The sequence below is a fragment of the Dendrobates tinctorius genome, unplaced genomic scaffold (genome assembly GCF_039654945.1).
Source record: "Dendrobates tinctorius isolate UK_male_01 unplaced genomic scaffold, ASM3965494v1 ptg000156l, whole genome shotgun sequence".
Classification (NCBI taxonomy): Eukaryota; Metazoa; Chordata; class Amphibia; order Anura; family Dendrobatidae; genus Dendrobates; species Dendrobates tinctorius.
The window spans coordinates 8,599,501-8,612,214 of NW_027361823.1; the positions used below are offsets into that span (position 1 = coordinate 8,599,501).

Here is a 12,714-nt window from a genome sequence, read left to right on the forward strand (position 1 = left end):
CAAGACCCAAGCGGCGCATGAGCAGTCACTATAACACGGGAGCAGCAGTGCGATAAGCGTCATATGACAAAACACTTAAAGGATTACCAAGTGTTAATCATTAAAAGCCGCCATCGCCATGTGAACCACCGGTATATTAGACAGCTATGCGCACAGTCCATGCCATTGATAACAAACGGTGATATGAGGTATATTAAAAAAATTTTTATATTTTATGGCCATGTCAAATTTAAGGTGCAATATAAATATCATACCTATACAACCCACATATGCAATGCAAATATGAAAAAAAAAAAAAAAAAAAAAAATATATATATATATATATATATATATATATATATATATATATATATAGTGTGCATATAAAAAATGATTATATCACAAAAAAAAATATATATATATATCTAAAATACACATATATATATAGCATATATAAAGAGACACAAATAATGAATAAATGAAAAAAACAACTATTATTAAAAGGTGCATATATAGCATTAATAATAATACACAGTGCAATAGTGAAATATGCAAATAATAATTAACAATAATTAAAATATATACATATGCATATACATATATAATGAGATAGGAGTTCTTCTTGCTTCTTCTTTCACCACAAAAGAGATGGATATGATGATCCTCATAAAACCGTAACAATCACACCTTAGAGTACGGGTGACTCCGTCGTTTATAGTTTCATGGGAGAAAAATTGTAATGAAACCTCCTGGGAACTTATGAAGCTCTTAATTGGTTTTAATGCCAAATCTATTACAAATGTGGATAAAGAATTGGATGATCTATTTATTAAAGCCAAGTCCAATTTATCCCCTGAACAATTTAATAATCTGAATGAGTCCCTGGATAAAGATTTGGAATTATTGGTTAAAGAAATACAACGTAAACATACTAATAAATTATCAAGGGACCAAAGTGATCTATCTTTGGGAAGGATTTATTATTGGAAAAAGCATATCAATGATAATTCTAATAGGGATCGTTCCATGTCTATTGCGTCCAATCCTTCAGTCGGTGATGCCTCTGTTGCCTCCTCTTCCGCCTCTGTGTCCTCTATGGTTACTCCCAAAAGGAAAAGGAATCTGCGTTTTCTTCCTAATAAAAGAAATTATACTCCAGAATCAAACTCAAGCCAGTTGAAGGTAATTAATTTAAGTGTTCATACCTTCTCTTCTACTGAAATTAATATTCTAAGCAAAGGGCTAATGTTTTGCCCAACGGCAAAATTTGACTGTTTTATGGCAGTCAAAGATTTACATCTTTTTGCCAGGAGGTTACTATTCAAACGCATTTTCCATGATAAACAAGTTTCTGATTCTTTTCCAACAGAGGCGGAACAGGAGGCGCTAGCTGACTTGGAGCAATTATCAAGAGAACATAATATGAAGGGAAGGTGAGGTCCCACAGGTTATCAAAAAATCATTACTAAATTTCCTTCATTGTCAACTTGTCCAAGCATCGATGTATTTGTTAAAACTGTCAGTAAGGAAATTAATAACATTTCACCGAAAATATATGCGGACAATTTGAGCATTGAAGAAAGAGCAAGTCTTAAGAGACTATCAGGTCTACAAGATATTGTGTATAAGCAAGCAGATAAGGGTGGGAATATAGTGGTATGGCCGAAGGACATGTATGAAACAGAGGCATTTCGCCAGTTGAATAACCTTGAATGTTATAAGAGGTTAACATTTAATCAATCCTCTGTCAAAATTTCAAGGGGAGTTAAAATTGTTCTTACAGGATGCCAAAGATGATGGTATAATCACAAATGATCTTTTTTTGGCCCTGCAAGTCCAAGAGCCTGCCATTCCCACCCTTTATCTGTTGCCTAAAGTACACAAAAACATGGATATACCACCAGGTAGACCAATTATATCAGGGAGAGGTAATTTTTTAGAAAATGTGAACAAATACGTCGATTCGATTTTGCAGCCCTTTGTTGCGTCCCTCCCGTCTTACACCAGGGACACTAGCGATTTCCTTAGAAGGATTGATGGCATGCACAGTGATAAGAATTCCATGTTAGTTACATGTGACGTGGAGTCCTTATATACTAACATTAAACATGCAGATGGAATCGCTGCCGTATTATATTTTTTACAACATTCATCTTATTCACGTTCATTTACTGTGTTTTTTATCAATTTATTAGAATTTGCGTTATGTCACAATTTTTTTTATTTTTAAGGGTCCTTCTACCTACAGACCCAGGGAACAGCAATGGGTGCTCCCTTTTTCCCATCATATGTCAACTTGTTCCTGGGTCTGTGGGAGAGGGACCTCTTTTTATCTGGTAATTATGAGCCGATTGAGCGTATTCCATTTTGGATACGCTATATCGATGATGTGTTTTTTATTTGGCAGGATTCTGCCGATAAGCTATCTGAATTCATCAGAAGGCTAAATTTGAATAATATCAATGTGCATTTCACCTTTCGATTTGATTGTGAAGTCATCGATTTTCTTGATGTTCGTGTGATGAGGGATTGTAACAATTGTCTGCAAACCGATTTATTTAGGAAACAAACCGCGGTTAACTCTTTCCTTCATGCATCATCTTCTCACCCTAGTACTCTAATTAATTCTATTCCAATCGGGCAATTTTTGCGTATAAGACGCAATTGTTCTACTGAAATGGACTTTTTAAGACAGGCTGAGTTACTGAAAGACAGATTCTTGGAACAAGGTTACAGCCGACGCTCCATAAAAAGGGGGTTTAATAGAGCAAGACATTTGTCCCGACATAGTGCTCTTTATTAGAATAATAGAAATAAATCTAGTTCAAAGGAAGTAGTTAGATTTATTACCAGTTTTAATGGCCAAAATGAACAATTGAGATCATGTCTGGATAAATTTTGGCCGATTTTGCAAGCTGATCCTATCCTTTCTAAATACATTGGAGAACGTCCAAATATTATATTTCGGAAATCAATAAAATTTGTGTGATAGGTTAGTGAAAAGTCACTATGTTCGGGAACCAGTTAATAATTTTATTATGCAACACAAATATACTGTAGGTTGTAAACCATGTGGACAGTGTTTAGCCTGCCCTAACATTGTCAGAGCACGTACATTTACGAGTTCTGATAATGTTCGTGTCTTCAACATTAAGAAATCCATAACTTGCTCATCCACGACTGTTATATGCTATGCCACATGCCCCTGCTCCCTCATCTATGTTGGCCTTACCACCCGCCAGCTCAAGGTGAGGGTGCGGGAGCATGTTTTGGGCATAAGAGCAGCTGTTGATGTTGAGGACATTTCCTCACTCAAAATCACCCGCCAGCTCAAGGTGAGGGTGCGGGAGCATGTTTTGGGCATAAGTGCAGCTGTTGATGTTGAGGACATTTCCTCACTCAAAATCCTGCCTAGACATTTCAAAACACACCATAATTGTGATTCTTCATTGTTGAAGGTTTTTGGTATTGATATGGTGTGTAGAGGGGTTAGAGGGGGAAATGTCAGTAAACTACTTGCCCAGTTAGAGACCCAGTGGATATGGACACTAGGTACGGTGTCTCCATTGGGTCTCAATGAGAGTCTTTCATTTATTCAATTTTTATAAAAATTTCGTGCATTTTAATATATTTTATTTTTTTCAGGGGTGTGATTGTTACGGTTTTATGAGGATCATCATATCCATCTCTTTTGTGGTGAAAGAAGAAGCAAGAAGAACTCCTATCTCATTATATATGAATATGCATATGTATATATTTTAATTATTGTTAATTATTATTCGCATATTTCACTATTGCTCTGTGTATTATTATTAATGCTATATATGCACCATTTAATAATAGTTATGTTTTTTTCATTATTATTTGTGGCTCTTTATATATGAGATATATATATATATATATATATATATATATATATATATATATATATATATAGATATATATATATATATATATATATATATATATATATATATAATATAATACATATAATATATATATATATATATATACATATAATATATATATATATATATTTTTTTTTTTTGTGATATCATTATTTTTTATATGCACACTTATATATATATATATATTATTTTTCATATTTGCATTGCATATGTGGGTTGTATAGGTATGATATTTATATTGCACCTTAAATTTGACATGGCCATAAAATATAAAAAATTTTTTAATATACCTCATATCACCGTTTGTTATCAATGGCATGGACTGTGCGCATAGCTGTCTAATATACCGGTGGTTCACATGGCGATGGCGTCTTTTAATGATTAACACTTGGTAATCCTTTAAGTGTTTTGTTATATGACGCTTATCGCACTGCGGCTCCTGTGTTAAAGTGACTGCGCATGCGCCGCTTAGGTCTTGGCCAGTGATTAACTTCACTATATACAACTGGCCTTGTGCTTTGTACATGCGCTATTGAATGCGCCGTTTGTTTACATAGAAACGGCGTCTCATAGCAACTGACATCTAGCTTACCCGGAAGTAATTAATCACATGATGTGTCTTACCTTGTAACTTCCGGGTTACATTTACGGCGCATGCGCTATTGAGTTCCTTGCCTGTGATTGACTTTGCTATAAATAAACATTGCGCATGCACTGTCCATTAATTACCCCCCCGACGAAGGAGATCTATTTCCGAAACGCGCGTCGGGGCGCGTTCTAGGACACTCTACATAGCTTATTTAGGCTTACAGGTATTATTACTCATAGCACTTTTTTTCTATGGTTAGGTCACATTAAATTTGTGTGTCTTATATTTGCACAGATGCACTATAGCACTTTGAGCACATGTTTTACTTAGCACAATAAAAAACATTCATATGTGTATCATATTCATTTACTTAGTTCATTAATCAAGCCTCATGTTATGGATGGGTATTCCTTTTTCCATATATATATTGCTAATGTAGTTTTGTATTTACTATTTTATGCACTTCAAGTTGTGCCAATATTGCAATAAAGGCATTTTATTATTGAATATTGTGTTCCTGTAACTTTTTATTTTATTTATACAGCAGCATACTGTATATATTTATATATATATATATATATATATATATATATATATATATATATATATATATATATAATCTCAAAATATATTTTTTTTAATTATTTGTCTCTCCCTGCGGGATTTCATTCCACCCATCTGTGAGTCAATTTTGTTTCTTTAGATATACCGGATGGTCTGCCATCCTCATTTTTTTTTTTTTGGAGGGGATTGATTCAAACATATTTTGTGAAGAAATATATGACTTTATAAACTCACGTTATTAATTTTAATTAAATAAGTTTGAATTCTGTTTTCTCCAATTATTTTCTGATTTTTCTGTGTTTTGGCGGCAGAATCTGCAGTTTTAGTTCCTACTCTATTAACTTGCGGACTCGGGCTGTACCTGCCGGGAGCTACTCTAACCGCACTGCACTGATACGCCGCAACGCCTCCCCATGCACCCCTTCCTCGCCCTCCAAGACAGACACACCGCAGCCTGGAGAGCCGCACAACACATACCTGGCTGCTCTGTGCGCACAGGACCTATGATGAGGTCACAGGAGGGGAGGAGTCAGGGGTCACACGATCAGGGGGCCACTGTGTGCAGGACTCTGCTGTGCTGGTTGTCCTGTTGCTGGACTAGGGTAAGTTTGTGTTGGGTCAGGAGGAGTTTACAGTGTGGATGTAGCAGAGCTGTGTGTGTATGAGGTGTACGGAGCATAGCGGTGTGTATGGAGCGCAGCCGTGAGTGTACGAGGTGTACGAAGCTGAGCCATGTATGTGTGCGGAGCAGAGCCGCGTGTGTACGAAGTGTATGGAGCGCAGCTGTATGTGTACGGAGCGGAGCCGTGAGTGTACGAAGCTGAGCCGTGTGTGTGTACGGGGTGTACGGAGCTGAGCCGCCTGTGTACGGGGTGTACGGAGCTGAGCCGCCTGTGTACGGGGTGTACGGAGCTGAGCCGCCTGTGTACGGAGCTGAGCCGCCTGTGTACGGGGTGTACGGAGCTGAGCCGCCTGTGTACGGGGTGTACGGAGCTGAGCCGCCTGTGTACGGGGTGTACGGAGCTGAGCCGCCTGTGTACGGGGTGTACGGAGCTGAGCCGCCTGTGTACGGGGTGTACGGAGCTGAGCCGCCTGTGTACGGAGCTGAGCCGCCTGTGTACGGGGTGTACGGAGCTGAGCCGCCTGTGTACGGGGTGTACGGAGCTGAGCCGCCTGTGTACGGGGTGTACGGAGCTGAGCCGCCTGTGTACGGGGTGTACGGAGCTGAGCCGCCTGTGTACGGAGCTGAGCCGCCTGTGTACGGAGCTGAGCCGCCTGTGTACGGAGCTGAGCCGCCTGTGTACGGAGCTGAGCCGCCTGTGTATGGGGTGTATGGAGCTGAGCCGCCTGTGTACGGGGTGTATGGAGCTGTGTGTACGGAGGAGAGCCGCGTGGGTACGGGGTGTATGGAGCAGAGCCGCGTGGGTACGGGGTGTATGGAGCAGAGCCGCGTGGGTACGGGGTGTATGGAGCAGAGCCGCGTGGGTACGGGGTGTATGGAGCAGAGCCGCGTGGGTACGGGGTGTACGGAGCAGAGCCGCGTGGGTACGGGGTGTATGGAAAGTAGCTGTGTGTGTACGGAGTGTATGGAAAGTAGCTGTGTGTGTACGGAGCGGAGCCGTGTGTGTGTGTAGAGCAGAGCTGCATGTGTACAGGGTGTACGGAGCTGAGCCGCATGTGTACGAAGCAGAGCTGCGTGTGTACAAGGTGTACGGAACTGAACCGTGTGCACGGAGCAGAGCCTCGTGTATGGAGCGGAGCCACGTGTGTACAAGGTGTACGGAGCGGAGCTGTGTGAAAAGAGCAGAGCCTCGTGTGTATGGGGTGTACGAAGCGGAGCCATGTGTGTATGGAGCAGAGCCGCATGTGTACGAGGATTACTGAGTGGAGCCATATGTGTACTGAGTGGAGCTGTGTGTGCGCGCGCAAGAGGTGTACAGAGCAGAGCCTTGTGTGTACGAGGCATGCAAAGTGAAACCGTGTGTGTATGAGGTGTGCGAAGCCGTGCGTGTACAAGGTCGGTGTATGGTGGGGAGCATTCATACTTCCCAACCGTCCCAGATCCATTGGGACAGTCCCAATTTTGAGAGTCTGCACCGCTGTCCCAACCGGGAGCTTACTTTTCCCGCGGACACAGGAGTACACGGCGGAGCCCCGAGGAAGCTGAGCAGAAATTAGGTAATTTCAGGAGGAGATTGTGACGGAACCTTGGAGGCACTTCAAGGAATGCTTCAGATCCATCACGTGTCCTCCGACAGAGCGGACAGCGGGATCGCCTTGGAATTGGGGATGCCGGCCATGTGAGCGGATCATGATATTTCCTGCACCGGGAGGCTCAGGTGGGCATTACAATGGGAGCCCGGCTGTTGTATCTTTATAGAATCTTTCTTACTCTCTCTCTGTTCTTTCTTTTCCCTCTCTTTTTTTTCTCTGTTCTTTATTTTACTCTGTTCTTTATTTCCCCTCTTTCTTTTTCTCTGTTCTTCCCTTCTCTCTCTGTTCTTTTTCTTTCCCCTCTTTCTCGTTCTTCCTTTCTCTGTCTGTTTTCTTTCTTCCCCCTCTTTCTCTCTCTGTTCTTTCTTTCTCTCTCTGTTCTTTCTTTCTCTCTGTTCTTCATGTCTCTGTTTTCATTCTCTCTTCTTTGTCTCCTTTCTTTCCACTCTTTCTGTTCTCTTTCTCTCTCTGTTCTTTCACCTCTTTCTCTCTCTGTTCTTTCTTTCCCCTCTTTCTCTCTGTTGTTTCTTTCCTCTTTCTTTCTCTCTCTCTCCTCTTTCTTTCTCTCTCTCCCTGTTCTTCCTTTCTCTCTTTGTTCTTTCTTTTCCTCAGTACCAGTCAGTGTGCCCATAGCACCAGCCACTGCGCCGTCAGTACCAGTCAGTGTGATCAGCAGTGCTAAATGGAACACGGGGGCCAGAATGGAGCACGGGGGGGGGGGCAGAATGGAGCATGAGGGTGCAGAATGGAGCACGGGAGTGGAGAAAGGAGCACGGGGGGCAGAATAGAGCAAGGGGCAGGATGGAAACAGATGGGGCAGGATTGGAGACATGATGCAGGATGATGAGGCAGGATGGATACGATGGAGACAGATGGGCAAGATGGATACGATTGAGACAGATAAGGCTCGATCATGGGACATCACATGGGGGCAGAATGGCTACCCATGAGGGCAGGATGGAGAACATACGGCTGGAGCCAGGAATTTGACACACGGTGCCAGGATATACTATAGGGGCTAATTAAGGGATTACCTGTGTAGCAAGGTGGATAGTAAAACTTAACCTTTATTAGGTAAAATTGTAAAAAGCCGAAGTAGTCAAACAACAAAAACAAAGGGGTACCACAGTGAAGGAAGTGCCCTATAACCATTGAACAGAAAAGGGGAGGGGGGTTGTTAAAAAGGTACAACTGGCCTCTCAGATCCTTAATATTAATCTGACCTGATGGGAAAATGACTATAATTGCCCATAGGATGAATAGTATATACATGATCTCATTTATATGGTACAATTAAGTGGTGCTTATAAGAAAAGGATGTTATACCCATACATGTTGTTGTGACTTACTTGGGCAAGTGGATGACATATCCTATGGGCAACTATAGTCATTTTGCTATCAAGTCAGGTTAATATTGAGGATCTGAGATGCCAGTAGTACCTTTTTAACACCCCCCTCTTTTCCTGTTCGTTGGTTATAGGGCACTTCCTTCACTGTAGTACCTCTTTGTTTTTGTTTGTGGATTGTTCTATTCCTTCTTTACATGCTAATTAAGGGATGTTATTACTGCAGTGATGTTATTTATTTTATTTTTTGAGGATACTGTTTTAAATGGGGGAGGTGGTCCTGTTAATGTGCAGAGCGACACTGTCGCTTTTTGTCTTCATCTGGTATAGTTTAGAATTTGGGATAAAATTAGGTAATTTGTTCTGGAAGTGGTGTTCTAGATAACTGTGTTATTTCCTGCAGAGATGAGTCCTGGTTGGAAGAAGTGACGGCAGTCTGTGCTGGATGAAAGATGAAAAGCAAAGATGAAGGACTTTACCTAGAGACGTCACTGGTGAGTTAGTGTGTTACCTGTACACTGACACTATATACAGAGCTCCTGTGCATAATGTCACCAGTGATCCCTGTATTACCTGTACACTGACACTATATACAGCGCTCCTGTGTATAATGTCACTGGTGATCACTGTATTGCCTGTACACCACACACTATATACAGAGTTCATGTGTATAATGTCACTGGTGATCACTGTATTACCTGTACACTGACACTATATACAGAGCTCCTGTGTATAATGTCACCAGTGATCACCGTATTACCTTTACACTGACACTATATACAGAGATCCATCCTGTGTATAATGTCACCGGTGATCAGTGTATTACCTGTACACTGACACTATATACAGAGCTCTTGTGCATAATGTCACTGGTGATCACTGTATTACCTTTACACTGACACTATATACAGAGATCCTGTGTATAATGTCACCGGTGATCAGTGTATTACATATACACTGACACTATATACAGAGCTCTTGTGCATGTCACCAGTGATCACTGTATTACCTGTGCACTGACACTATATACAGAGCTCCTGTGTATAATGTCACCAGTGATCACCGTATTACCTTTACACTGACACTATATACAGAGATCCTGTGTATAATGTCACCGGTGATCAGTGTATTACCTGTACACTGACACTATATACAGAGCTCTTGTGCATAATGTCACTGTTGATCACTGTATTACCTTTACACTAACACTATATACAGAGCTCCTGTGTTTAATATCACTGGTGATCACTGTATTACCTGTACACTGACACTATATACAGAGTTCCTGTGTTTAATGTCACCAGTGATCACCGTATTACCTTTACACTGACACTATATATAGAGATCCTGTGTATAATGTCACCGGTGATCAGTGTATTACCTGTACACTGACACTATATACAGAGCTCTTGTGCATGTCACCAGTGATCACTGTACTACCTGTGCACTGACACTATATACAGAGCTCCTGTGTATAATGTCACCAGTGATCACCGTATTACCTTTACACTGACACTATATACAGAGATCCTGTGTATAATGTCACCGGTGCTCAGTGTATTACCTGTACACTGACACTATATACAGAGCTCTTGTGCATAATGTCACTGGTGATCACTGTATTACCTTTACACTGACACTATATACAGAGCTCCTGTGTTTAATATCACTGGTGATCATTGTATTACCTGTACACTGACACTATATACAGAGCTCCTGTGTTTAATGTCACCAGTGATCACCGTATTACCTTTACACTGACACTATATATAGAGATCCTGTGTATAATGTCACCGGTGATCAGTGTATTACCTGTACACTGACACTATATACAGAGCTCTTGTGCATAATGTCACCGGTGATCACTGTATTACCTTTACACTGACACTATATACAGAGATCCTGTGTATAATGTCACCGGTGATCAGTTTATTACCTGTACACTGACACTATATACAGACCTCTTGTGCATAATGTCACCGGTGATCACTGTATTACCTGTGCACTGACACTATATACAGAGCTCCTGTGTATAATGTCACTAGTGATCACTGTATTACCTGTACTTTATACACTATATACAGAGCTCCTGTGTATAATGTCACCGTCTCCACCTTTTATCGGCGCCATCTTGTGACTGCAACTAATGTCTGCGGGAAGTCAGAAGTAGCAGAAACCCTCTAACAGGCCACGTTCACAGGTTCAGTATTTTACCTCAGTATTTGTAGGCTAAAACCAGGAGTGGAACAATCAGAGGAAAAGTATAATAGAAACACGTCACCACTTCTCGATTTCTCACCCACTCCCGATTGGGCTTACAAATACTGAGGTAAAATACTGACCAAATACTGAATGTGTGAATGTGGCTTTAGGCTGATTTCATGCATCCCCATATTTCCGGTACCGAAAAACCTGGTACTGGAGATATCCGTGTCTGTGTGTGTAATACGTGTGGCAACTGTGTGCCGCATCAGTACCACACGGACGGCCGCCGGGGAAGAAGCGTTACAGTAAGCACTGTTCCCCGGCTAGGGGCTCACCTGAAATGAAGCAAGTTGATCACTTCACCTCAGGCGGCATTGAGTCCCTGAAGAAGTGTAAAGATCGATGTTTCAAATATATTCCTATTTAAAAGTGTATGTATTTTACATGTGCATCAGGTTAGGCTAGTATAGAGTAAACCAGATTTATTTGTATTGATTTTACTATGGTGGGGGGCACCATTTTCCAGTTCGCCTCAGGCAGCAGAGAGGCTAGGTTCACCCCTGAGAAGAGAGTTACAATTGTCCAGACGAGAATGAATAAGAGAAACAGTAAGAGTTTTTGCAGAGTCAAAAGTAAGAAAAGGTCGAATTCTAGAAATGTTTTTGAGGTGCAGATAACAAGAGTGAGCCAGTGATCGTATGTGGGGGGCAAGGGAAAGCTCGGAGTCAAGTATGACCCCAAAACAGCGGGCATGTTGCTGGGGAGTAATAGTGGAACCACACACAGAAATGGCAATATCGGGTATAGGTACATTAGTAGAGGGAGGAAACACAAGGAGTTCAGTCTTTGACAGGTTCAGTTTCAGATATATTGAGGACATGATGTTAGACACAGCGTTTTGACAATCGCTGGTGTTTTCTAAAAAGGCAGGCGTGATGTCAAGAGAAGCATATAATTAGGTGTCCTCAGCATAGAGATGGTACTGGAAACCAAATCTACTGATTGGTTGACCAATAGGGGCAGTGTGCAAAGAGAAGAGGAGGGGACCTACTGTAGAACTGATCCTTGAGGAACCCCAACAGTAAGGGGAAGATAAGAGGAGGAGGAACCAGCAAAAGATACAGTAAAGGAGCAGTCAGAGAGGAGGAAAACCAGGAGAGAATGGTGTCCTTGATGCCAATGGAGCGGAGCATACTGAGGAGGAGCTGATGATCCACAGTGTCGAATGCTGCAGAGAGATCCAAGAGAATTAGCATGGAGTAGTGACCATTAGATTTAGCTGTTAGTAGATCATTAGAGACTTTAGTTAGGGCAGTTTCATTAGAGTGTAAAGAGCGGAAGCTGGATTGGAGAGGGTCGAGAAGAGAGTTATCAGAGTTAGCGGATAAGACGGGAGTGGACCAGGCATTCCAGGAGTTTAGAGATGAAGGGATGATTAGAGACAGGTCTATAGTTAGCGGCAAAGTTTTGGTCGAGGGTTGGTTTTTTAAGTAGTGGATGTATGATGGCATGCTTAAATGAGGAGGGAAAGATACCAGAAGAGAGAGAGAGGTTAAATATTTTAGTTAGGTGAGTGCTGACATCAGGGGAAAGGGACTGGAGGAGATGTGACGGAAATGGGTCACTGGTGCAAGTGGTTGGACGAGAAGATGCAAGTAGCATGCTAACTTCTTCTGTGACTGGTTCAAAATCAGAGAGTGAGCTAGATGCAGTGGGGGAGGGAGGACAGTGCATGGTATGAGGTGATTGGGAGATCATTTCCTGTCGGATATGGTCAATTTTTTCTTTGAAGTAATTCGCCACATCGTCAGCTCGAAGCTTCATGGTTGGGGCCTGCACTCTTGGGTTGAGTAGAGAATAAAAAGTGTCAAAGAGACGTTTAGGGTTATTGGACAGTGAGGTGATGAGG

The 12,714-nt window shown here is 41.7% G+C and overlaps 1 protein-coding gene across 3 annotated transcripts in view; it reads left to right on the forward strand.

The window, feature by feature from the left end:
- Positions 1 to 5,230: 5,230 nt before the first annotated feature.
- The window catches only part of LOC141051313 (lipase member M-like), a 38,444-nt gene continuing 30,960 nt past the window's right edge, over positions 5,231 to 12,714 (forward strand). The window contains exons 1-3 of one of the 3 annotated variants that reach the window (XM_073548210.1): positions 5,231 to 5,642; positions 7,178 to 7,379; positions 9,004 to 9,094. The gene's annotated coding sequence lies outside the window, so the exon portion shown is untranslated. Of the gene's footprint in view, positions 5,643 to 6,323; positions 7,380 to 8,489; positions 9,095 to 12,714 lie in introns of those variants that run through there. The other 2 variants (XM_073548209.1, XM_073548211.1) reach the window with 2 other exon arrangements.